This window comes from Rana temporaria, chromosome 13, assembly GCF_905171775.1.
Source record: "Rana temporaria chromosome 13, aRanTem1.1, whole genome shotgun sequence".
Taxonomy (NCBI): domain Eukaryota; kingdom Metazoa; phylum Chordata; class Amphibia; order Anura; family Ranidae; genus Rana; species Rana temporaria.
This window is the reverse complement of record NC_053501.1, coordinates 54,232,712-54,257,111: the sequence shown is the minus strand read 5'-3', so window position 1 is coordinate 54,257,111 and position 24,400 is coordinate 54,232,712. Positions and strand designations below refer to the sequence as shown.

Genomic DNA, 24,400 nt, shown 5'->3' with positions numbered 1-24,400 from the left:
ACTTGCCTGCTAAGATACGGCGGCGTAGCCTAAAGCATAATTCAAATGTGTGTAAGGGGGCGTGCTTTATGTTAATGGAGCTTGACCTTACGTTTTTGACGTTTTTTATTAACTGCGCATGCGCCGGGCACCTACATTTCCCAGTGTGCATTGCGGCTACGTCCGCCGCACGGGCCTATTGATTTCTACGTAAACGACATAAATCGCTATTCGCGGACGACTTACGCAAACAACGTAAAAATTTTGAATCTCGAAGCGGGAACGGCGGCCATACTTTAACATTACTATTCCATCTAATAGATGGAATAACTTTAGGCCTGATAATGCCTTACGGAAACGGCGTAAATGTACTGCGGCGGCCGGGCGTACGTTCGTGAATCGGCGTATCTACTAATTTACATATTCTACGCCGACCGCAATGGAAGCGCCACCTAGCGGCCAGCCTCAATATTGCAACCTAAGATAGGACGGCGCAAGCCGTCGTATCTTAGATATGTTTAAGCGTATCTCTGATTGAGAATACACTTAAACATAAGTCGGCGTAGATTCTGAGTTGGGTCGGCTTATCTACTGATAAGCCGGCCTAACTCTTACTGAATCTACCTAATAATGTATAATTAATTATTTATATATTTTATTTTTTATTTAAGTATGATTTTCTTGGTTATACTTTAGTTCCTTTTCTGTGTATCATTTGCTCTTTTTGTTTGTAAATTTTGATGACAGAGAATATGTCTACTAATTATTTTTATTCTGAATGCACAAGAAACTAAATGGCCTCAGCTGATGTGGAAAGAAGTGTGGAGAGCGATGGGCATGGTTCGGTCGGGTCTGTCAAAAATCGCAGACTGTTGTAGTACCACAGCCTGGGGACATGTATGTCATCTGCTTCTGCTCCCGATCTCGGAGTCCATGACCTTCTTGTGCTCCCTATTGTATGCACTCCTCAGGTTCCCAATTTTGCTCTTTATATAATTGATGTCTGCCCTGGGGTACAGTGGCTTCACCAATTCCACCAGTTGATCCATTGCTGCCTTCCTCTTGATCTTAATATGCCCTTCTTGTGCTTACTATTCAAAAGAAAAAAAATATATATAAAAAAAAAAAATTTGCTTATGTGTTTAACTTCAAATGACAGTTTGTATTTTAGAAATGTACCTGGCTACTCCCAATCTAAAATTAACAGCAAGGGACACAAACACAGTTGGAGCTTTGAGCTTCAAAACTACTAGGGGATAATGGGGTTGTGCTAGCTTGACAATATATATATATATATATATATATATATATATATATTCTTGATATCACTAGAACACCAATCCTTTGTAAATACATTTGTCAATACTCTGTCAGTATCACCAGCAAAGCAGCATTATTATTATCCCATTATAAGTAAGAAGAGAATGTGTGCTGAATTTCGAGTTTTCATAATTTGCCGCTTCACGAATGTGATATCTTCATTACGAATGCTAGTTTTACAAGACCAAAGGCTTCCGGCTGGTCCTTGTTTCCGAGCATGCGTGTTTGTACTTTGGATTTTAGTCCAATGGACTTGTGTACACACGATCAGATGAGCCGATGCAACACATTTGTTGTCAGAAAGTTTGAGAGCACGCACAGCGAACATTTGCCTGTGGAAATTCCAAAAACAATTGTCCGATGGAGCATACAGATGGTCAGCTTGTCCGATAAAACACATCCGTCGGACTGTTGTTGTCGGAAAGTCAGATAGTGTGTATGGCCCTTTAGAGTGGCCCTTAAAGTGTTACTAAACCCAGAACCAGCATTCACCAAATATGGTCTCCCACAGTACACAGAACATGAAAGTGCAATTATTTTATTAAATATAAACAGCTAAATACCTTTTCTTATCAGCAGTATATAGCAGTCTTGTGATTTCTATCAGTTCCTTGTGAAGCTTGTAGGATGAGTTTTCATACTGCACTGAGCTGTCCTATGAGGCTGCAGGGCTCCTAACCCTCTTTCTGGATATATCTGGACAGTGATAATGGGCACTGTGCTGATCACATGCACTCTCCCAAGAAAAAAAATCTCTAGCAATAAACACCAAAACTGAGCATATGCAACCTGACTCCAAAGTCTCTGTTTTATCCAGACTTTTCCAGGGGGACACTGCAGGGAGGGGAAGATCTGTGCATACAGGATCAAACAGCTATTTTACACAATGCAGAGGATTAACCCCTTAGGTTCCACAGTGAGTATAACAAGCATGCTTTACTGCATATACAGACTGATCTTACCGTTGTGAGTTTAGTAACACTTTATAGGGGTTGTAAAAGTTTGTTTTTTATTTTCTAAATAGGTTCCTTTAAGCTAGTGCATTGTTGGTTCACTTACCTTTTCCTTCGATTTCCCTTCTAAATGTTTTTTTCTTTGCTTACTGAGGAGGAACAGGAAGTGAGAAATTCAGCCCTTGCTACTACAGGTTGTGAGCAAACAGATAATATAGATGGGCTTTCCCCTTCAAGTTGTCGTTCACATTCAAAAAGGGAGATCCCACTCTTTCTCAAAGTTTCAAGATGGTGAAAACCTACTGCTGGATCTGGGGATCATCACACGGGACTCCCATGCCCCCTCCCCCTCACATCAAGCAAATCATCCCCTCTCCCTGTTGTGGCAGGACCGAAAGAACTCGCTGGCCAGAAGATTTTCTCAGATTACCTGAACATGGTGGCCGCTACATCCCCCAAAGGGAGAACGCCAAAGTTTATCCACGATGGACCGGCTAAGATCAACAAATAACTGTGGATCTGACACAATTGCCCTTTTTGCACAAGAACAGTGCTGTTCACCGCACAACCTAAATGTTCACTTGTTTAAAGTGTGTTACTGTTTGTTCCTAGCTGCTGATTTGCTTTATGATAGCAAGGTGCTACACCGGCCCCCTCAGTGGTGGGGATAGTCAGGCCCCCCTGGGCCAGTGATTCCGGGGGAAGGTGTAACCGATGGGGAACCCACCTGCCCTGGACTCATGGCTCTTGAGGGGGGGATTGTTGCAAGATGACCCAAAAAGTTTTACACGACTATATTAGTCAAAGTTTGTTTCTGTTGACCTGCTTATGGGTTTTTGTCACTAGGGTCAGGGCGGCTACGCATGCCACCCAACTGCGAGACTACCTCTCCTCTGCGGAGGACGAAACCCTTGCACATGCCTATCCAGGCATTTCATCCGGTTGGGGTTGTTTCCCACTACAAGGCTAGCTCACTCATGTTTGTTGAGAAAGAACACTTTTTTCTTACCTCTCTCCCCCTTCCCTCCCTTTCTCCTGAATTTTGGCTCCATGCTCCTATCTTGCACCTCTGTCCTGGCTGATATGGAAGCAGATTACACCCACCCCGGGAGCTTCATCAACTCCTTCTGTGACACAAGGTAAGAGTGCTCTGCCCTACCACGATGGCCAAGATATATTCCACTGACTACTCAGTAATCACCCACAATGTCCATGGCTTTAATTCCCCAACTAAAAGAACCAAAGCTTTTCAATGTTATCACACACAAAAATCCGAGGTCCTCCTACTACAGTAAACCCACTTTTCGAAAACATCGCCAGCCCCCCCAAAACCTGAATGTTAAGTATCCGCAATATTACTTGGCCTCTGGTCCTGAAAAAAAGGTGGGTGGCGATCTTTTTAAAGCGGACCCCCTTCACGCCCATCACTGTGGTTAAGGATAAAGGCAGCCAATATATGACAGTTGGACGCCTCCATGACCAACTGGTCTCATTCATATCATACTATGCCCCTAATCTGGTCAGATAGAGTTCTTTAGTAAAATGCTTAGGATATTGATGCCCAGAGTGCAGGGACAGGTGATCATGAGGGGAGGGGGCAGCAACATACCGTTAGATAGGATTAGGATTATGGACAAATCGGACCCCACCAAACCAATTAAGCGACCACCTACTGGTAGCAGTAAAGTAGCATGCCTACTTCACTTCTATGACCTTATCGATGCCTGGAGGGAAAGTAATCCCACAGCCAGGGACTACATGCACTTTTCACAGGTACACCATACCTATTCCCGGATTGATCACTTTTTAGTGCGTACCCCCCTCTCCCATACATGACATTGATTAAAATACTGTCCATTCCCTGGTCTGATGACTCACCGATTAAACGCTCCACAACAGGACTCTGGACTAAACCTCGCCCCACTCCATGTAGACTTAACGCAAGCTTACTGAACAATCCCATACTCTACACCAAAATTGAGAAAGAAATACAGGAATACTTTCGGATCAATAAGTCGTTGGAAATGTCCCCCGCGATCACTTGGGTGGCCCACAAAGCTATTATACTGGATAAATTAATTCAAATGGCGGCCAGAGCAAAACGGTCCCGAGAACAAACCATTAAACAATTAGAAATCAATTTGTACAAACTAATGAAGGAACAGCATAGGACCCACCAGGTTGACATTAAAATTGACGAAGCGGAGAAACATATTAGCTGGTCCAAGCATAAATACTACACAATGGGAGATAAACCTACCACAATGTTGGCCAGGAAGTTAGTACCCTGACCATATACGCCGACTTTACCTAAATTGCCACTACCCACTGGGCACCCCACTCAAAATCCCAAATTGATCCTCCGTGAATTCCACAAATTTTATGTCAGACTGTATAGCCCACCATAATAATATGCGTAAAGTAAGGTGGACACGTTTTTTCATGACATCCTATTGCCCCAACTAACACAAACCCACATGCAACTGATGGACAAATAATTCACTAGAGATTAAGATGGCAATAAAAACTATTCATCCCTCTAAAACCCCAGGGCCAGATGGATTCTCAGGTCATTATTACAGGAAATACCAGGAGATCCTTGCTCCCCATTTATGCTCCTACTTTAATGACTTGAGGCGGGGTAATAAAATCCCCTCTCACCTATCACTTCCCTCCCCAATTTATATGCTATCCTACATCCATTCCCAGACATCTCAGGTCTGAAAAACAACCACAGTAAGTCCAAGGCACTAAATCTTTCTTTGCAGAACTCCACCCAGAAAATGCTCAAGCAATCCTACCAATTTTTATGGGAGCTTGAAGCTCTCTCGTATCTTGGGATACGTATGACCTAGTCAATTTAAGCTCTGTATAAAACAAAATTACCCTGCCCTGTTCAAAAGACTGACAGATGGCAGATTCACTGTGGTTCGGCAGACTACACTCAATAAAAATGATTATATTACTAAAGGTCCTATATTTGTTTCGCACTATACCTGTGTCACTAGTCCGCACCAACCTCAAAGCATTTCAAAATAAAATTCTCCAGTTTATTTGGGGCGAAAAGAGGCCTAGGGTGACTTGGGCTGCCTGATCTACTGAAGTACTTTTACGTGGCCCAGTTGGCCCAAATCTCCAATTTTCACTCCCAACAACCCCAAGCAATATGGATGACTATGGAATCTTATTCCTGCGGCCCCAACCCAATTTCTCATATAATCTGGCTCCCAATGAAAGAGACCAATTATATTATCTCCTACTCTCTCCTTTTCACTAGACATTTGGGATAAACTTTCAAGGACACGCAAATTCATGTCTCTGGTAGAAAAATATCAACTGACAATCTCTGAACGCTAGACTCACCCAAATACACTATTTAATGTACAAATCTTAGCACGTAAGAGCGGTTTAGCAACAATGACTCCCATGGAATACCTATGTAGACAATACGATAAACTCAGGGGCCATATATCTGCTATATATACAATCTTGATGTATGTAATCAACAAAACTGAACTACATGGTCCAATGGGAACAAGATTTCTAAGAAACCCTAGATCTTGAGGAATGGCACCCAATATCAGAGACGGCGTCTCGATCACTTACCATTACCTCCATTATAGAGGCTAACTACAAGGTTTTACTAAGATGGTATATGGTACTGGCCACTTTTGTACCCGGAGCCACCTCAGGGTGCTTTAGGGAATGCGGCCAGGTGGGAACGACATATCACATATGGTGGACATGTCCCAAGGTCAGGAGATTTTGGATCAGGGTCTAAAACTTTATATATACACTCACCCAGATTAACCTGGCAAAGTCTGCGAAACAAGCACTCCTGGGTGGCAGGGTATCTGAAGCCTCGAAAACCCAAGGAAGGCTGCTCACATTTATATAATAATATCAGCTAAAATTACTATTGCCAGAAACTGGAGGTTTAAACACACTTTAAACACTTAAACACAAAATGTCATGGCTTATGTTAAATGAAAGATTAACAGCAATTGTACAAGATAAGATGAAGTTGTTTAACAAAGTAAATCCATGGATCAAATACCTGACAAATGATCCCAGGACAATCACACACCAGAATCCTTCCTGAAGGATAAGTCAATGAGCATGGAGTCACAACCCCCCCACCCCCCCTAACTTCCCTTCTTCGCTCTCCCCTTTGCTTCTCATCTCTTCTCTTCTCTGTTCCACCCCTTTTTACATTTTTATTACTTATTTTTTTGTTATCTTCACATCCTCGGCGAAACATTGTTCTACTATGGTCTGGATGGTACCCCCCCCCCCCCCGTGAAGGGGAGAGCCAGACTCCCCTGATAGTAGGATGGGGAGCTGACGTTTCCCAGCGGGTGGGATGTGTTTTACGGCCTATGGGATGAAGCATGCACTAGGCCATGAAAAAAAAAAAAGTACAGTGTAGGAAATTTGGTAGAGTGTGGTACGTACACCATTACACTGGATCGCATAAGGGATGGTTTACATGTGGATTACTCGTGTGAATTGTCTGCAGTACTCAGTAAAGACACCATGATGCTCAATGAGATGCCGAGATCTTTGTTCTATGTTTTGTAAAAACTTGAATACAAATTATTGAAACATAAATGAATAATAAATGTGTTAAATAATATCTCTGTCTTCACTGTTTTCAGTGCTGAAAGCTTTGTCTACAGTTTGCAACCTTCTAAAAATCTATACGAATTCCGTTTCATAGCAACAAAAATCTGGAAGTATAAATGTGGGATTTCATTTTTCTTAACCCTGGATAACCCAACAGGCCATGAACATAGTCACAAAGAAATTAAATGCTAACTTTTAGCATAAATGTTTTTTCAAAAAGATTACGTAAACAAGCAGACATCAGATTTCATTGTAAACCTTCTACTGGAATGAAGTTGCCTTAGAGGCCAGACATACCAGAACAAGCCCAACACCCCTTTATCATGTGCTGCACTAATGAACACAAACGCATGGTTCTGCAGACTGGAAAGGGTAGGAGGATAAAAGCAATCAGTGCAGGCGAACTAGCACATTTCTTATCTAGAAGGGCAAAAGTGGAAAGAACACCCATAAACATCATATCATCTCTACAGGCAGTTATAAATGAACTTTTCCAGATAGAAATATGGTGCTGCCATTGCTGACCTTCTATTGAAAGGACAAGTTGCCTGGATATTATGCTGACCAACAAGCTACATTACTTTAGGACTGGAGTCCTTGACCTGGAACAAATTTGTCCATTAGGAACGTCAGTTTACCCACTTGTACCAGTCTGTAATACCCATGGGCATCCGCTCCATAGGGCAATGGGGGGCAATTGACCCCCCTAAAAAATAGAGAAGGTGTTGAAGAGTCTTGCGGCCGTGGGCTGTCTGAGCAGTCCCAGGCCGGATGTCACACAGGCACAGTGAGCAGAGTGAAGCCGCTTCCCCCTCCAGTGTTTATGTGTACACAGGGGGAGGGAACCTGCTGCCTGCGCTGTGCTGATGGCTGATCTGAGGTACTGGATGGGGGAGGGGGGCCGTCTGTGCTGAAGGGGGTTTTGTACTGAATGGGGTGTCCATCTGTGCTGAAGGGGTGGTCCATCTATGCTGGAGGGGGGGTCCATCTGTGCTGAATGGAGGGGTCTGTGCTGAAGAGGGGTCTGTACATTCTCTAGGCTATATTTATATGGGCATGGAGTGAAGCTGAATTATCTGAAGAGCTATTTCACACTGCCAGCTGGCCGCATTATTGGTAAAGCACCGCTAAAAAGCGACGCTTTACCATCATTTTAGCTGCGGTATTCAGCCGCTAGCGGCGCGCTTTTAACCCCCGCTAGTGTTTGAAGAAAGGGTTAAATGCGATTGTGTATCGCTGCTGCCGAAGTGCCCCCCTCTGAAAAAATGTCAGCGGACGCCCATGGTAATACCCCCTTTATTAACAGGCCATTTTTCAGTTTTATAATAACAAATCCAAGACATGGTAAATAGTGGTGCTATAACAAAACTAGTATAAAACGTGCATAAAGCTGATAATGTATTACCACCCAGTGAATAATTAGTGAATAAAGTCCAGTTCAAATGAAATCCTAAAATATGACAACACATAAAATGTATTCAATTAAAGAGTCCATGATGAATCAATGATGTTGCTTGGGATCTCCACATCACGTGAAAAGCATACCACCACTTCTACATAGGGTAGAAACTCACCAACAATAATTGCGTCACATTCTCATGCTCGGCAAATCAAGCAATGTGCCCCTCAGGGTTGAGGACAAATCAGCACCGATCTCCAGTCTTTAATGGTGACTCCCAGATCTTCCATGTATGTGAGACAAAAGAAAAAATTCCAATCGTGCAATAACGTTTAAACACAAACTTAATAAAATAAATAAAAATCTGCAAATATTGCACTTACATTTAGCACTGTTAGTAATCGCATACAAAACTCAGTAATAAGTTGGTATATCATGGTCACGGCAGACCCAGCATATAGTAGGCAGTGTCAAACCCGACAGATGTTTACTCCGCTGGAACGTCACTTCTGGTACTGCGTGTTGCGTCATTTCCGGTTGCCGTACAGCGACGTTCCAACACGTTTCGTCATTACGACTTCGTCCATTTTTCAGTTTTCACTGTGGTGATAGTTGAACAATTACTCTGTTATGGATAGCTGCACCTAAAATAATTTGATATAATTTTCTTTAGGACAGATAGAGATTTCTTTTGGTAGTATGTAATAACCATTTATTTTTAACCCAAAGATAAGATTTTTTGCCAATTTTTTTTGAAAATAATGAAATATGTCGGTACTAGGGAGGTTAAACACAGACCTTGAGAATGGTGCATTAGATACATTAATGTGGTTCTAAACATTAGACATCAAATATGAACAAACCATAATCCTCTATAGTGTGCACTTGTCTCAATTAAGCACTAAGGCCCAGATTCTTGTACACTGGGCGTATCTCTGTGGCGGCGTTACGTATCCGATTTACGTTAAGCCGCCGCTAGTTTTTCAGGCAAGTGCTTAATTCACAAAGCACTTGCCTGTAAAGTTGCGGCGGCGTAGCGTAAATCACCGGGCGGAATTCAAATTCGGCTGGTAGGGGGCGTGTATCATTTAAATGAAGTGTGTAGCAAAGGGAAATTTCCCCAGCCAGCAACAAAAAATAACCCAATTGGAACTTCAAGCCATCCATGCTCTGCTTTAACCACTAATAATAATAATAATAATAATAATAATAATAATAATAATAATAATAATATAAAATAATATAATACAAATACAAAATAATATAATATATTTACACCAAGGGTTAACAACCCAAGACAAGCGCGCTATATGGTTGGCATGCAAAGCCAATTTTCAGTGGCACTGGAAGACAGTTGTGTGAATCTTATATGAGTTAGCGACGCGCTCCACCTACACAGCTAAAATGAATCTTAGGCCTCGTACAGACGACCCAACATGTCCGATGAAAACGGTCCGCGGACCGTTTTCATCGGACATGTCCGCTGGGATCATTTGGTCTGATGGCTGTACACACCATCAGACCAAATTCCGCGCGGACAGAATACGCGGTGACGACGCGGCGACGTGACGGCGACATAAGCGAACCCGGAAGTTCAATGCTTCCACGCATGCGTCGAATCACTTCAACGCGATGCGCGGGTTCTCGGGCCAGCGGACATGTCCGATGAGTCGTACTGACCATCGGACATGTCCGGCGGACAGGCTTCCAGCGGACATGTTTCTTAGCATGCTAAGAAACAGTTGTCCGCTGGAAACCTGTCTGGTCGGCCGGAAAATTGTCCGGTCGGCCCTACACACGACCGAACATGTCTGCTGAAACTGGTCCGACGGACCAGTTTCAGCAGACATGTTCGGTCGTGTGTACGAGGCCTTAGGTGACAGTTGTGTGAATCTTATATGAGTTAGCGAACAGCTCAACCTACATAGCTAAAGTCTATAAATTCCTGGAGCTCATATTATGCGTTTTACAGAACTATTCACCCTGGTGTAAATAATCTATTTATATAATTACTATAGACATTAAGCTGGAGGGATGTTTCTACTGGGTTTATCAACATTGCAAATATTCATGTTTGGCTGAAATTAACATTTATTTGGAACATTTTATTCTTTGTGTAGCAAAGTCTTTAGCCTTTTTAGACTAATGAGGACCTCCAAGGTCAAAGATAGCTGACATCCTTCTGTAAGCAGTGGGTTGTGAGGCATAGCGGGTGCAAGGTGTAAGTTATTGGGCACCAGACACTTCTTGAATGCAAAAGAGATGTTTGTTTCTTTTACAGGTATATTATGAGGGAAAGAGGGTTAGGGCCAGGACACCCTTAGGCCCCTTTCACACGGGGCGGATCAGTAATGATCCACCCCGTGAAGCTCTGCTTGCTCAGAGGGGATCACTCCGTGTGATCGGGGACCGCCCTGTCTTTTCTCCGCTCTCCCCTATGGGGGGATCGGATGAACACGGACCGTCTGTCCGTGTTCACCTGATCCGATCTGCCAGACGGATGGAAAGGTAGGTTTTTCCTCCGACACACTTTGGCGGATCAGAGTGGGTCGGATGTCAGCGGGCATGTCACCGATGACATCCGCGGCTCCATAGAGGAGCACGGAGCGCCCGTTCAGGTCCGCAAAAAAAACTGGCAGGCGGACCTTAATGGGCGCTCCGTGTGAAAGAGCCCTTAAGCAGTTGCAATTCTAATTGGCAGACTCAGAGACTTCAAAAGAACAGTCGTGCAGGGAAAGGCCCCATCAAGGCGCCACATCTACACGTGCAGGATTGCTGTCTCGTATGGCAACAGTCTTTAACAGTTCCTAACACAAATCGTAACAGTTCTCTCATCTTCACTACAACTTTCACTTGTAGTTCTTCAGTCCCTTGAGCTCCTGGTCTCTCACTGGACCCTCAAGCTATCACCGACTCTGAATCCCTGGAGCTCCTCAAAGCTTAGTGGCGGTATCTCCCTCAAGCGTCACCCACGCTTCCCTGCTGGGTCCCTATCTTGGCACTCCAGATACTTCTCAAGCTTTGCCCCTGCTAACCGGTTCAATCCCTGGCTTGACTTGATCATCGACTGAAGTTTCCTACTTCTCAACCATGCCCATTTCGGTGAGAATGCTGCTCCGATACTCGCTTCAGTTACTCACTGTGGTCCCTGGTAAAGGTAGTTGGTCCCTTAGTGGCAATAGCTTCCTTTCTACCTCCGACCACTGAGAGGTTCTCCAGCCAGCAGAACCATCACTTCTGGTTGGACTCAGTGGTGGCTGGTGCTCATAATTTTTGGGGGGCGCAAACGAATCAATTGCCGCCACTGTGCCCATTAAACACTGCCAGTTTGTCCCCTCAAATGCCGCCAGTTTGTGCCCCTAATTGCCGCCAGCTTGTGCCCCCAATTGCCGCCAGTTTGTGCCCCCAATTGCAGACAGTTTCCCCCCCAGCCCAGCACCTACCTTCCTTGGGTCAGCGCCGTCCTCTCCACGCTCCCTTGCCTTCTCCCACCCTCGATGTTGCTTTAGCCAATCAGGTGACCGGTAACCAGACCAGGTGCACCTGATTGGCTGAGAGGCGGGTCAGTGTTAGGGAAACGATTCCCTAATACAGCACTAGTTAACCAGGGAACCTGTGCACCCTCTGGTTAACCATTTGGAAGACGATTAGAGCCCGCAGGCTCTAATCGGGAAGCCTATTAGAACATCTCGCTCAGGCACTTCCAAAACAGGTCCACCACTGTTATTCATATAGCCGCGCTCAACAGGGGGCTGGACATCTGAATAGTGGGCGGCAGCAATACATAGATTCATGCAATGCATGAATCTATGTATTGTAAATTGATGGGTGCAGGGGAGAAGGGCGGTGCTCCTGCGCCCACTATGGATGCAACGCCACTGGTTGGACTTCAAGCCGCAATCTCAACCCTGCATTGCTCTCTTACTTATGGATAGGCCCTCACACAGCCTGGCAGCCAGATGCCCCCGGGATAGGCCCAATCTCTGGCCTAGCAGCCCCGGGCATACAACACACGTCCACCCAGACAGCCGTCCAGGTGGCATAGATCCTAGATCACCTGACTCCACCCGAATATATAGGCTCTCCCAGCAGGCCAAATAATTCAAGAAAACCCTGCCCATTGACTGATACCCCATATATCCATAACCTGACCTTGAGTTATCCTTCTCATATCCAGTACCACCAAGTGCCCGGCTACCTAGTGGTAGAAGAGAAAAATTACAACAAGGTCAACCTTAGGGAGAAATCAATGGATTTCTAACAATTGAAGTTAACTACTCCTGGCGAGCAAATCTGTGAGTGTAAGGGCTTACCTTGAGTGGAGTCCATTTTGCAGGTTTGTATGCTCACCCTTACAAATACACACAGCCCACAGTAATAAGGTAAGACACTACCTGGGCTGTGAGTCTGTGCACGGGGGCTTGATAGGGATTTGCCAAGTATAGCCGTGGTCCAGTGATTCCAGAGAGAGTCAGGTAACTACTGACGGAAAGTTCAGGGTTTGCAGACAGGAACCAAAGACAAGTCCGGGGCACAAGCCGTGGGTCAAGGGCTGGAGAAGGCAGGGAAAATCCGAAAGTACAGGCCGGGGTCAAAGGGCAGGAGACATCAGCATTCCAGGGTACATAAGCCAAAAGGGTCAGAAACTGGGATCAGTCTTGTAGGCTGAAGACAACCACAGGAACACAGGAACCGTTGGCACAGACAGGACCATCAGAGAACAATGAACTGACAACTCCCTCATAGTGAGGCAGGGCTTTATACCCTGATTGATTAGGAAACCTGCCTCAGCTGGACCAGGATAGACAAGTGCAGATTGTAGGGAGATCCAGAGACAGGCAATCAGCACATAGTTCAGAACCAGGCTCCGACGGACAGCAAGCAGACTATCAACTGAGAAGTGGCTCAGAGGCAAAGACCCGGAGCAGCAACGGGGAGGTCCTGGGTTCGATACCACCCAGAGCCACCTGGGGCGCGACCACGCCTCGCTGTCCGTTTGGCACGGTAGCGATCGTGACAGTGAGGAGCATCCCTGACTAAACCCCAGGGTGCTACATTTGCAGGACTTTTTATATAACCAAAGTCAAAATGGTGCTTTAAAAAGAGCAAAAAAGGTTCTTCTGGTGGATGTGTAGTCTCTTGAGTATTATGTATATTGTTAGTGAATACAGGATGAATCAAATAACGTTCTGCTTTCACATAATTGAGTTGTTTTCTTTAGAAATAGTTTGCAAATGTAACAAGGCTTAATGTGCGTAATCTGCCAACAGATTTTCTTTATGAGTAGTGTGTGAGTAGTATAAACCTCCATTTCATATGGTGATGATAAGTTAATGCACATCCTGTTACTGCCACCTAAGGAAAACAGTGGTTATTACATTTACAAATATTCAAGCAAAAGTTCTTATGTTAGACAGAAATCCTGGTAGAATTCTTTGAATTCTTTGCGTATTTATGTAGTGGAGAACTGCAATCACTGCTAGCATAGAGTAAAGCATCTTAACCTGCCTGGCAGTATTCCCGAGTGTGGCTCAGGGTGGAATTTCAGTGCCATTATCGGTAACCCTGAGCCACACTCGGGATTGCATCGCTGGATCCTTGAAGAGGTTATCACCTGCTAATCAATAGATAGGGGGCAGGTGATAACCTAAACCCGCCCCTACCTATAGTTGGTCTATCAAAAAAAGAGCACTGGAAAAACAAAAAAAAATGCAAGAGTGGAACCAAACATGCCTACCAAACGAAAATACCACCAAACAAAGGGTGGACCACATCAACCTGGTGCTCTTTTTTTGCTAGACCAACTATAGGTAGGGGCGGGTTTAGGTTATCACCTGCCCCCTATCTATTGATTAGCACACCTGTGCTCCTTTTTAGGAGACTTTAAAATTCATAGTTAGGAACTGCAGTACACGGAGTGCCTTGACGTTGGCCTGCAGCTTACACAGGTATTTTCAAATACATGCAACTAAACCTCTGTTTTTAATGCATACAACTAGACAGCTTAATTTGGTTTAGTGCAGATATTTCAACCCAAGGAGCAGATGTAACTCTTGATTCACAGGATAATAGATAATTTAAAGAAAAAACATCCACCACTCCTCCTTCTATGGACTTGTAATTTCAAAGTGAGCTTGGAGATCAGTAAGGCATATAACCCAATAGGCTCCAATAGCATGAACACATGTGTAAGAGATGAAAACAAAAACACAGCTCATTGCGCCGACGTCCCATTAAACAAAGGTTTATTATAAATGGTGTAAGGATGCAATCACATGAAAAATATAAAAAGCAGGCATGTAGTTATGAAAGCGACCTGCGCTTCCTACCAGTGAGATGGCGCTCTTCCGTTCAGCCCTCCAACAGCAAAATAGCATTAGCCTTCCTCCACTGGCCCGACGTTTCTCCACCAACGTGTGTCATCAGGGGCATGGCTAAGATGCATAGCATTGCTGTTTATATAGGAAGCGGAAGTGAGCTGAAAACCGGAAGTGGGATGCGTTCCAACAGGCGGAAATTATGTCATCATTACACAGAGGAACACATCACCACATCAGGGCAAGAACTAGAACAAAAAATGCGTTCCAAACGGTGGAAGTAAACATAACCTGCGTCTCTAGGACTAAATAAAAAGCTATGAAGAATATATATATATAAACATCTAGCTTCCAAAGAGGGATCATTTCAAAACGGTGAAATAATGAAATTAATTCCCTGCACAGTAAGTTGAAAAAGGAAACTAAATCCACAAACAACCTCCTATAGACATGCAAAAGGTCCTGTGCATTAATGAAACAAACAAGACCCATTGCAGTAATTCAAATACATGAAAAAAAATCAAAAATATATCAAATCAAAAGTCTGAAACAATGGAAGTAGCTAGAGCCATTGGAAATCGAAAGGAACAGCACCATCTTGTGGTTACATGATAAAATGACAAATGATGAAAAACACCAAACTAAACAAAAACATAATAATATATCAATGACAATTACCAACAATTATGTTAATATAAAAATACATGAGATGTGTATAATTAACAAAAAAGTTAACCTGAGAAAAAAAATATATAGCAAGTCAAATGAGATGGAAACGCGTTCACATCACATTCTATGTTCATTCCATACGGAACGTAAGTCTGGGCCTGATAGATCCACTTGGTCTCGAGGCGCGACACTTCTCTAGTCATGTTTCTGCTTCTCCAATGACCTGTGAACTTATCAATGACCAAAAATACTGTCCCTTCTGGATTACAGTCATGCTTACGAGCATAATTGTCATGGTCTTACCTCTCTCCTGTCTCCTTCGTTTGACATGTGCTGGCGGCCATCTTGGTTTCTAGGTCTCTTGTAGCCTCCCACCCTGCGGCTCCTCCTTCCCCCTGGGAGGAGCTGGATACCTGGCTCACATATATAGGAGGTCTGTGACTTCAGTTCCTTGCTTGGTCCTCCTGTGTGCACATGCTTCTAAGACTGCTGCTGCTTCTGGTTCTGATCCTGGCTTCGTCTGACTTCTCTGCTGGTTCCTGATCCTGGCCTCGTCTGACTTCCCTGCTGGTTCCTGATCCTGGCTTCGTCTGACTTCCCTGCTGGTTCCTGATCCTGGCTTCGTCTGACTACCCTTCTGGTTCCTGACCTCTGGTTTCACCATCCGTTGGACTTTTGCTTTACAGCTTGATTTTCAATAAAGCCTTCTTATTTTCACTTATCTCTTGTTGTACGTCTGGTTCATGGTTCCGTAACATTAGGACCAAGCCATGAATTTTGACGGTACAGAGCCATCCTCGCTACCCACGCTGGTTGCCAGACTTGTTCAGCTGGAGTCCCTGATGAGTCAGTTCGCCGTGGCGTTGCAGACCCTGCTTGAACGCACGGCTCATTTCGCTCCCGTTGCCGATGGGTCGGTCGTCGCTCCTGGGCCCGCTCCTACGGCCGATCCGACTGTTGCGCCAGAGTCTACCTCGACACCTGTTGTTGCGCCTGCGGTGTTTCGGGGTATGTCCGGTTCTGCCCCCCTTCCACAGCGATTTGGGGGAGAGCCAACTCAGTGCCGAGGTTTCCTTAACCAAGTGGGCATTTATTTCGAGTTGCTGCCACATGCCTTTCCCACTGAGAGATCAAAGGTGGGGTTCTTGATCTCGCTGCTCTCGGACAAGGCCTTGGCCTGGGCCAGTCCTTTATGGGAGAACAACAATCCGGTGGTTGCCGAGTTTTCCGGTTTTGTTGCTTCTCTTCGGAAGGTATTCGATGTGCCGGCTCGCGCCGCCTCTGCTGCGAAGCTCCTTATGTCCGTCAGACAGGGTTCACGATCCGTAGCCGAATACGCCATTGAGTTTCGTACCCTGGCAGCAGAGGTAGGTTGGAATAATGAGGCCCTGGTCGCTGCTTTCTCTCATGGTCTCTCGGATGCCTTGAAGGATGAGGTTGCAGCTAAGGATCTACCAGTGGAGCTCGAGGCTCTTATTTCTTTCCTGATTTTGATTGACACCAGACTCAGGGAGAGACCTTCCTTTAAGGTGAGCCTGCGGAGGCCTCCTAACAGTTTGGCGCCTACGTTTGCTGTCCCACCCGTGCCTCCCTCTCCTCCCACGCCTCCTGGTGTTGACTTGTCTGGGGGTGAACCCTCGCAGCTGGGGTTTGCTCGCTTGTCCGAGGGGGAGAGGGTACTCCGGAGACGCGAGGGCCGATGCATGTACTGTGGTCTCGATGGGCATTTTCGGTTGGCATGTCCGAACCGTCCGGGAAACGCTCGCACCTGAGATCCTGTCGGGGGCAGATCTTGGGTGGAGTCTCCTCGTCCCCGGTTTCCCGTGTTGATAAACCACTGATCACTGTTGTCCTCTCCTGGGTCGGGGGCTCGGTGACGACCCAGGCGTTGGTGGACTCTGGTGCTGGTGGTTTTTTCATTGATAGTGAGTTCGCTGCCGCCAATTCCATTCCTCTACAGGCTCGAGGTTCCCCGCTGGCTCTAGAGGCGATAGACGGCAGACCCCTCCAACCGTCACACGTGACTCATGAAACCCTTCCAGTGGGGGTAGCCATTGGTGCCGCTCACAGAGAGTCGGTCTGCTTCCAAGTTATTTCGTCTCCACACTACTCGGTGGTCTTGGGGTACCCCTGGCTCCAGAAGCATAATCCGACTTTTGACTGGAGATCGGCCGAGATCCTCTCATGGTCACCACAGTGTGGGGCTAAGTGCATTCATGGGTCTGTCAAGTTGCTGTGTACTTCCTCGGACTCTCTGTTGCCTCCTGAATACGAGGAGTACCGGGATGTATTCGATAAGGTACGCGCAGTTGCCCTACCTCCGCACCGCTCATATGATTGTGCCATTGAGTTACAACCTGGTGCCGTTCCTCCTCGCGGCAAGGTCTATCCACTGTCGGTTGCGGAGAATGAGGCCATGGAGGAGTACGTGATGGAGGCGCTGTCCCGTGGTCACATTCGCAAATCCTCGTGCCCGGCAGGGGCTGGATTTTTCTTTGTGAAAAAGAAGGGCGGTGAGTTGAGGCCTTGTATCGATTACAGGGGTCTCAATCGCATCACGATCAAGAACGCTTACCCGATACCCTTGATTTCCGAGCTGTTCGATCGCCTTAAAGGGGCCACGGTCTTTACCAAACTCGACCTGAGGGCGGCATATAACCTGGTAAGGATCAAGGCGGGCGATGAGTGGAAGACCGCCTTTAACACCAGGACCGGTCATTATGAATCCTTGGTTATGCCCTTTGGGTTGTGCAATGCGCCCGCAGTCTTTCAGGAATTCATCAACGATGTTTTCCGTGACCTGTTGCAGCAGTGTGTGGTGGTCTATTTGGATGACATCTTGGTATATTCTGAATCCAGGGAGGCCCACATTATGGATGTCAAACGAGTGTTGCAACGGTTACGAGAGAACAAGCTGTTCGGTAAGCTTGAGAAATGCGAATTTCACCGATCCCAGGTAACCTTCCTAGGTTACATCATTTCCGCTGAGGGGTTCTCCATGGATCCTGAGAAGGTTTCGGCTGTCTTACAGTGGCCTCAGCCCAGTGGTCTTCGTTCCTTGCAGCGTTTTTTGGGCTTCGCCAATTATTATCGGAAGTTCATCAGGGACTTCTCCATGCTGGCCAAGCCTCTCACGGATCTGACCAGGAAGGGCAGTAATTCCCAGGTCTGGCCGCTCGAGGCCATCCGGGCTTTTGAGGCCCTAAAATCCGCCTTTGTGTCGGCTCCGATTCTGTCTCATCCCAACCCTGGGTTGCCCTTTGTCCTCGAGGTGGACGCGTCCGAGACGGGAGTAGGCGCCCTTCTGTCTCAGCGTAGGACACCAGAGGGTCCGCTGCTTCCTTGTGGGTTTTACTCCCGGAAACTGTCACCCGCGGAGTGCAACTATCAGATTGGTGACAGGGAGTTATTGGCCATAGTGCAGGCTCTCAAAGAGTGGAGGCACTTGCTCGAGGGCTCGGTGGTTCCGGTTCTCATCCTGACGGACCACAAGAATCTGACCTACCTTTCTGAGGCCAAGAGATTGACACCACGTCAGGCCAGATGGGCTCTGTTCTTGTCACGTTTTAATTACGTGGTCTCCTACCTACCTGGTTCCAAGAACATCAGGGCGGATGCCTTATCACGGCAGTACTCCGAGCTGTCCAGGGAGGAATCTATACCGACTTCGGTCATACCTCCGAATCAGATCCTGGCCGCCATTCGCACCAGCCTGACCTCTCCCCTTGGTGTGCAGATTTTGGCGGCTCAGTCTGGTGCTCCCTCTGGGACACCCAACGGCAGATGTTTTGTGCCTGAGGAGTTGCGCACTCGGTTGTTGCGAACCTACCATAACTCCAAGACCGCGGGGCATCCTGGTAAGAATCAGCTGTCCTGGGCTGTTTCACGTCTGTTCTGGTGGCCTTCCCTACGTTCCGACATCGCCGCATATGTAGCGGCATGCTCCGTTTGTGCCCAAAGTAAGTCCCCTCGGCACCTTCCGTTGGGTCTGCTGCAACCCATAGCCACCGGGGAGCGCCCATGGTCACACCTGGGGATGGATTTCATTGTGGACCTCCCTGCATCCCGAGGCCATACGGTCATTCTCATGATTGTGGATCGGTTTTCCAAAATGTGCCACTGTGTTCCTCTCAAGAAGTTACCCTCTGCACAGGAGTTGGCCACGATTTTTGCCCGGGAGGTCTTCCGGTTGCACGGTTTGCCCAAGGAGATAGTGTCGGATCGGGGGAGTCAGTTTGTGTCCAGGTTCTGGCGCGCCTTTTGCTCCCAGTTGGGGATTCATCTCTCCTTCTCCTCGGCCTACCACCCTCAGTCCAATGGGGCCGCAGAACGATCCAATCAGGCCTTGGAGCAATTCCTTCGTTGCTATGTCTCCGATCACCAGGACAATTGGGTTGACCTCCTGCCTTGGGCTGAGTTTGCCAGGAACACGGCTGTGAACTCTTCCTCTGGGACGTCTCCCTTCATGGCCAATTATGGGTTCCAACCTGCCGTGTTACCGGAGGCATTCTCTCCCCAGGATATTCCGGCTGTGGAGGATCACCTTTCTGCTCTACGTGCTTCTTGGGTACAGATCCAGAGGTCCCTTGAGGTCTCTGCGCAGCGCCAGAAACTCCAGGCTGATCGCAGACGAGCGCCTGCTCCTTCCTACCAGGTCGGAGACCGTGTATGGTTGTCCACCCGCAACCTCAACCTTCGAGTGCCCACTCCCAAGCTGGCTCCTCGCTTTGTTGGTCCCTTCCGAGTGCTTCGCAGGGTAAACCCGGTAGCCTATGCCCTTGCGCTTCCACCTGGCATGCGGATCTCCAACGTGTTTCATGTCTCCCTGTTGAAGCCACTGGTGTGCAATCGCTTCACTTCCTCGGTTCCTCGGCCTCGTCCGGTCCAAGTGGGCAATCACGAGGAGTATGAGGTGAGCAATATCCTGGACTCACGCTTGGCCCGCGGTCGGGTGCAGTTTTTGGTCCACTGGCGTGGTTATGGTCCTGAGGAGCGTTCCTGGGTTCCCTCCGCAGATGTCCATGCTCCTGCCTTGCTCCGAGCCTTCCACGCACGCTTCCCTCAGAAACCGTTTTTTGCACCGCGGAGGAGGGGCCCTTGAGGGGGAGGTACTGTCATGGTCTTACCTCTCTCCTGTCTCCTTCGTTTGACATGTGCTGGCGGCCATCTTGGTTTCTAGGTCTCTTGTAGCCTCCCACCCTGCGGCTCCTCCTTCCCCCTGGGAGGAGCTGGATACCTGGCTCACATATATAGGAGGTCTGTGACTTCAGTTCCTTGCTTGGTCCTCCTGTGTGCACATGCTTCTAAGACTGCTGCTGCTTCTGGTTCTGATCCTGGCTTCGTCTGACTTCTCTGCTGGTTCCTGATCCTGGCCTCGTCTGACTTCCCTGCTGGTTCCTGATCCTGGCTTCGTCTGACTTCCCTGCTGGTTCCTGATCCTGGCTTCGTCTGACTACCCTTCTGGTTCCTGACCTCTGGTTTCACCATCCGTTGGACTTTTGCTTTACAGCTTGATTTTCAATAAAGCCTTCTTATTTTCACTTATCTCTTGTTGTACGTCTGGTTCATGGTTCCGTAACAATAATGCTTAGAGAGACTGTGCTTCGGGAAACCCTGTCTAATATTTGCCACGTGCTCACTCAGTCTGACATGCATCATGCACATAGTTCTCCCTATGTATTGTTTTTTACAAGGAAAAATTATCACGTAAACCACATGTTTTGTGGTGCACGTGATAAACGGTTTTATCGAATGAATAACCTGGGTGGATGTGGATTGAAAGAAGTCTGTCCTTCTACTTTTATTAGCATTGATTTTACAAATAAGACATCTACAAGGATAAAAGCCACCCGTCTGAAAAAAGGAAAGTTGTTTGGGTGGAGCGATTATGTTGGGGGCAACCTGTAGCTTCAAAGGCTGAACACCTCTAAATACAACGCGTGGGGCCTCAGGCAGAGCAGAACCCAATAAGCAGTCTCCCTTGAGGACCTTCCAATGTCTTTGGAAGATCTTTATTATTTCAAAATGTTGATTGGAATAACCAGTAATGAAAGAAAACTTAAAAGAATCATCATTTGTCCTAAGTTTAGGGATCAAAGGGTAATTTCTGTCCCTTTGCTTCGATTTGAGATGCGATTTCACATGTGAAATCGCATCTCAAATCGGCGGCATTTGTCGGCAATGACACCGTCCCAATCGGTGCGACGCCACATCTGCGGCGCTGCACCGATTTCAAAAAGTAGTTCCTGTACTACTTTTTGCGATTTACATTGACATCTGTGCAGAAACCTGCACAGATGTCTCTTAAATCGCGGCCGAAATCGGGACTGCCAGCGGGAGTGAAGCCGTGCGAGTTCAGCTGAACTCGCACGGCTTCACTCCCGCAGCCCAGTGTGAACCAGGGCTTAAGGATTGTTGCTTCTGCGGACAAATCCTCAAGGCTAGTGCAATTACGCCTCAACCTGAGGAATTGCCTTTTGGGAACAGACACTAACCAAGTTTTATGGTGGCAGCTCTTCATATCTAAGAACCCATTTCTATCTGTATCTTTAAAGAATGTAGAGGTTACAATCTGGCCATTGATGACCCTAATGCGAAGATCTAAGAAATGTATTTCGCACTACTCATTTCATGAGTGAGAGCTATTCCTCAATCATTAAGGTTTAAACCTTCAATGAAATCATTCAAGGAATCTATACTGCCATCCCATAGGAGGAGGAGGATGTCATCTATATATCTTTTCCAGAGTACCAGTTCAGGCCTGGACTCTTGATAAGACGACATCCTCCTTCTATTTGGCCATAAAAAGTCCAGCCATGCTGGGGGCAAATTTAGCCCCCATAGCAACTCCACAGTCTTGTAACTAGTAAGAGCCATTATGCCAGAAATAATTACGATGCATGGCATAATCCAAAAGTTTAAGGATGAAGGATTTGTGTTGTCTATGGAGGGTATCAGTATTTAGAAAATGTTCTACTGCCTCCATCTCATGCTGGTGTGAAATTATAGTATAAAGTGAAGATGCGTCTGCGGTGGCAAACACATAAGTATCTTTCTATTCCAATCCCTGAAGTGTGTTAATAACTTCGGTAGAATCCCTTAGATCAGTGTTTTTCAACCTTTTTTTTTTACCAAGGCACCCTTTAAAATCTGTCAGAATCTCAAGGCACACCAAACCAAAAATGTATAAAAAAAATCTCCATAAGCAACGCTTTAAAAAAACCTTTACAGGTTACATGTTTAGAGCTAAAGAGAATGTCTAGCACTAGTATTATTGCACTCGCTCTAATGTGCGGTGATACCTCACATGTGTGTTGTGAATACTGTTTACATATGCGTGTGCGTATCCACTTGCGTAGGGATGGGGGGGTGCTTAAAAAAAAAAATATTGTCTTATTAAACTTTTTTTTCTTTTCACTGTGCCTTTTAAAAAATGTTTTAATATACATGGGCTATGTGGGTTAATATTGATAATGATAACTGTATACTTCAATACTGCAGTTTGGCCACAGTGCAGGTGTAGCGCAGTGTACCTGCGGTTTTCATGTGGTTTCTCATAAACTTCTATTATGTAGTACATTTTTGGTACATTTTCTGAAAGCACACCAAAAATGAGGGACATAATAGAAGTCTGAGAAACCACATGAAAACCGCAGGTGCACTGCGTTACACCTGCACTGTGGCCAAACTGCAGTATTGAAGTATACAGTTATCATTATCAATAATAACCCATATAGCCCATGTATAAAATATAACATTTAAAAAAAAAATCACCATGCCTGCAATGAAATGAGGCAATGTGAAAGTGCCAACAGGTGTAATGTAGTTTCTTTTTTTTTATAAACAATGCCTGCAATAAAACTATTAAACATGTTTCACATTGAAAATGACAGTAAATAGACAGAAAATACTGTACCCGTGTCTCCTCACTGTTCTTCCACCTCTACTTTACTTGCGTTCTTCCCCTCAGGGAAAAGCGCGCCAGCCAGAGTCCTCTAGCTGCCGCGGCTCACACGTCACACATAGCAGTGCGTGTGTGCGCCCGACCCTCCCATAGCAACCGATGACGTACTCGGTTGGCAAGACGCTTTCAGGAGGCCCGCACAGCCAGCACAGCTTCCCGAGTGCCTGTTGCAGTGGCAATTGAGCTTTACACAGCGGACCGGCACCGCTGTAATAACGAATATTAACCAAGTGGCTAGAAGTAGTTGTGACATCAGATAGCTGCCATAGCTGACATATTGGGGGTCATTTTGCCGCGGCACACCTGGGGACTCTTCACTGCACACTGGTTGAGAAACGTTGCCTTAGATAAGAGGGGGTCTTGGTGACTAAGGGTTGCAGAAAGTGATCAACATATTTGCCCACCGTGGAAGTGTTGTAATCCAATCCATTCACTATGGGTCTTCCAGGGGGGCAAACTGGATCTTTGTGCACCTTCGGCATATAATAAATTACCGGTACCCTCGGAGCTCTTGGGATCAAACAGGCCTTCTCCTTTTTAGACAAAACTTTTGTTTGGAAGCCTTCTTCTACAATCCCCTCAAGTTCTATTTTAAATTTGAGCGTGGGGTTTCCCTTTAAGGGTACATGAGTTGTTTTATCTGACAGAAGTCTTAACATTTCTGCATTATATGCCTCTTTATCCAAGATAACAATCCCCCCCTTTGTCTGCAGTGCGAACTATAATATCATCCCTATCTTTGAGTTTCTCAAGTCCCTTCTTGAAGGTATATTCTCTCCTATTTTTCTTGACATTGAGTACCTGAAGGTCCTTATTCACCAGATTAAGAGGATGCCTTTTGTTCGACCTTTTTAACCAATGTGCTTGAGGTATGTATAAACCTGTGTCGAAGTGCTGCAACCAGGACTATGACAACCAACCATGCTCTTGGGTAGTAAACTGCTATGGTGTTGATAGCCAGCCTGCCCGCAACTCATGATACAGAACCAGGGCCACACCAGCATTCAGGAGAGGATGAAAAGCTGTCTCCTTCAGACCTGCTCCACAGAGTCCCCCATAATACAGGACTTCACAATACAAAATGTATAGGCAGATCTGTGTCTGATTTTGGGTGCATTATGGCAGTGTTTCCCAACTCCAGTCCTCAAGGCACACCAACAGGTCATGTTTTCAG

The 24,400-nt window shown here is 46.2% G+C and overlaps 1 long non-coding RNA gene across 1 annotated transcript; it reads right to left on the bottom strand.

Moving 5' to 3' along the window:
• Window positions 1-732: 732 nt before the first annotated feature.
• On the bottom strand, window positions 733-8,917 carry LOC120920681. Its single transcript, XR_005744760.1, has 2 exons — window positions 8,453-8,917; window positions 733-1,070 (listed from the first exon to the last, which is right to left on the bottom strand). It is a non-coding gene; the product is annotated as an uncharacterized LOC120920681 (long non-coding RNA).
• Between the last annotated feature and the right edge of the window lie 15,483 nt (window positions 8,918-24,400).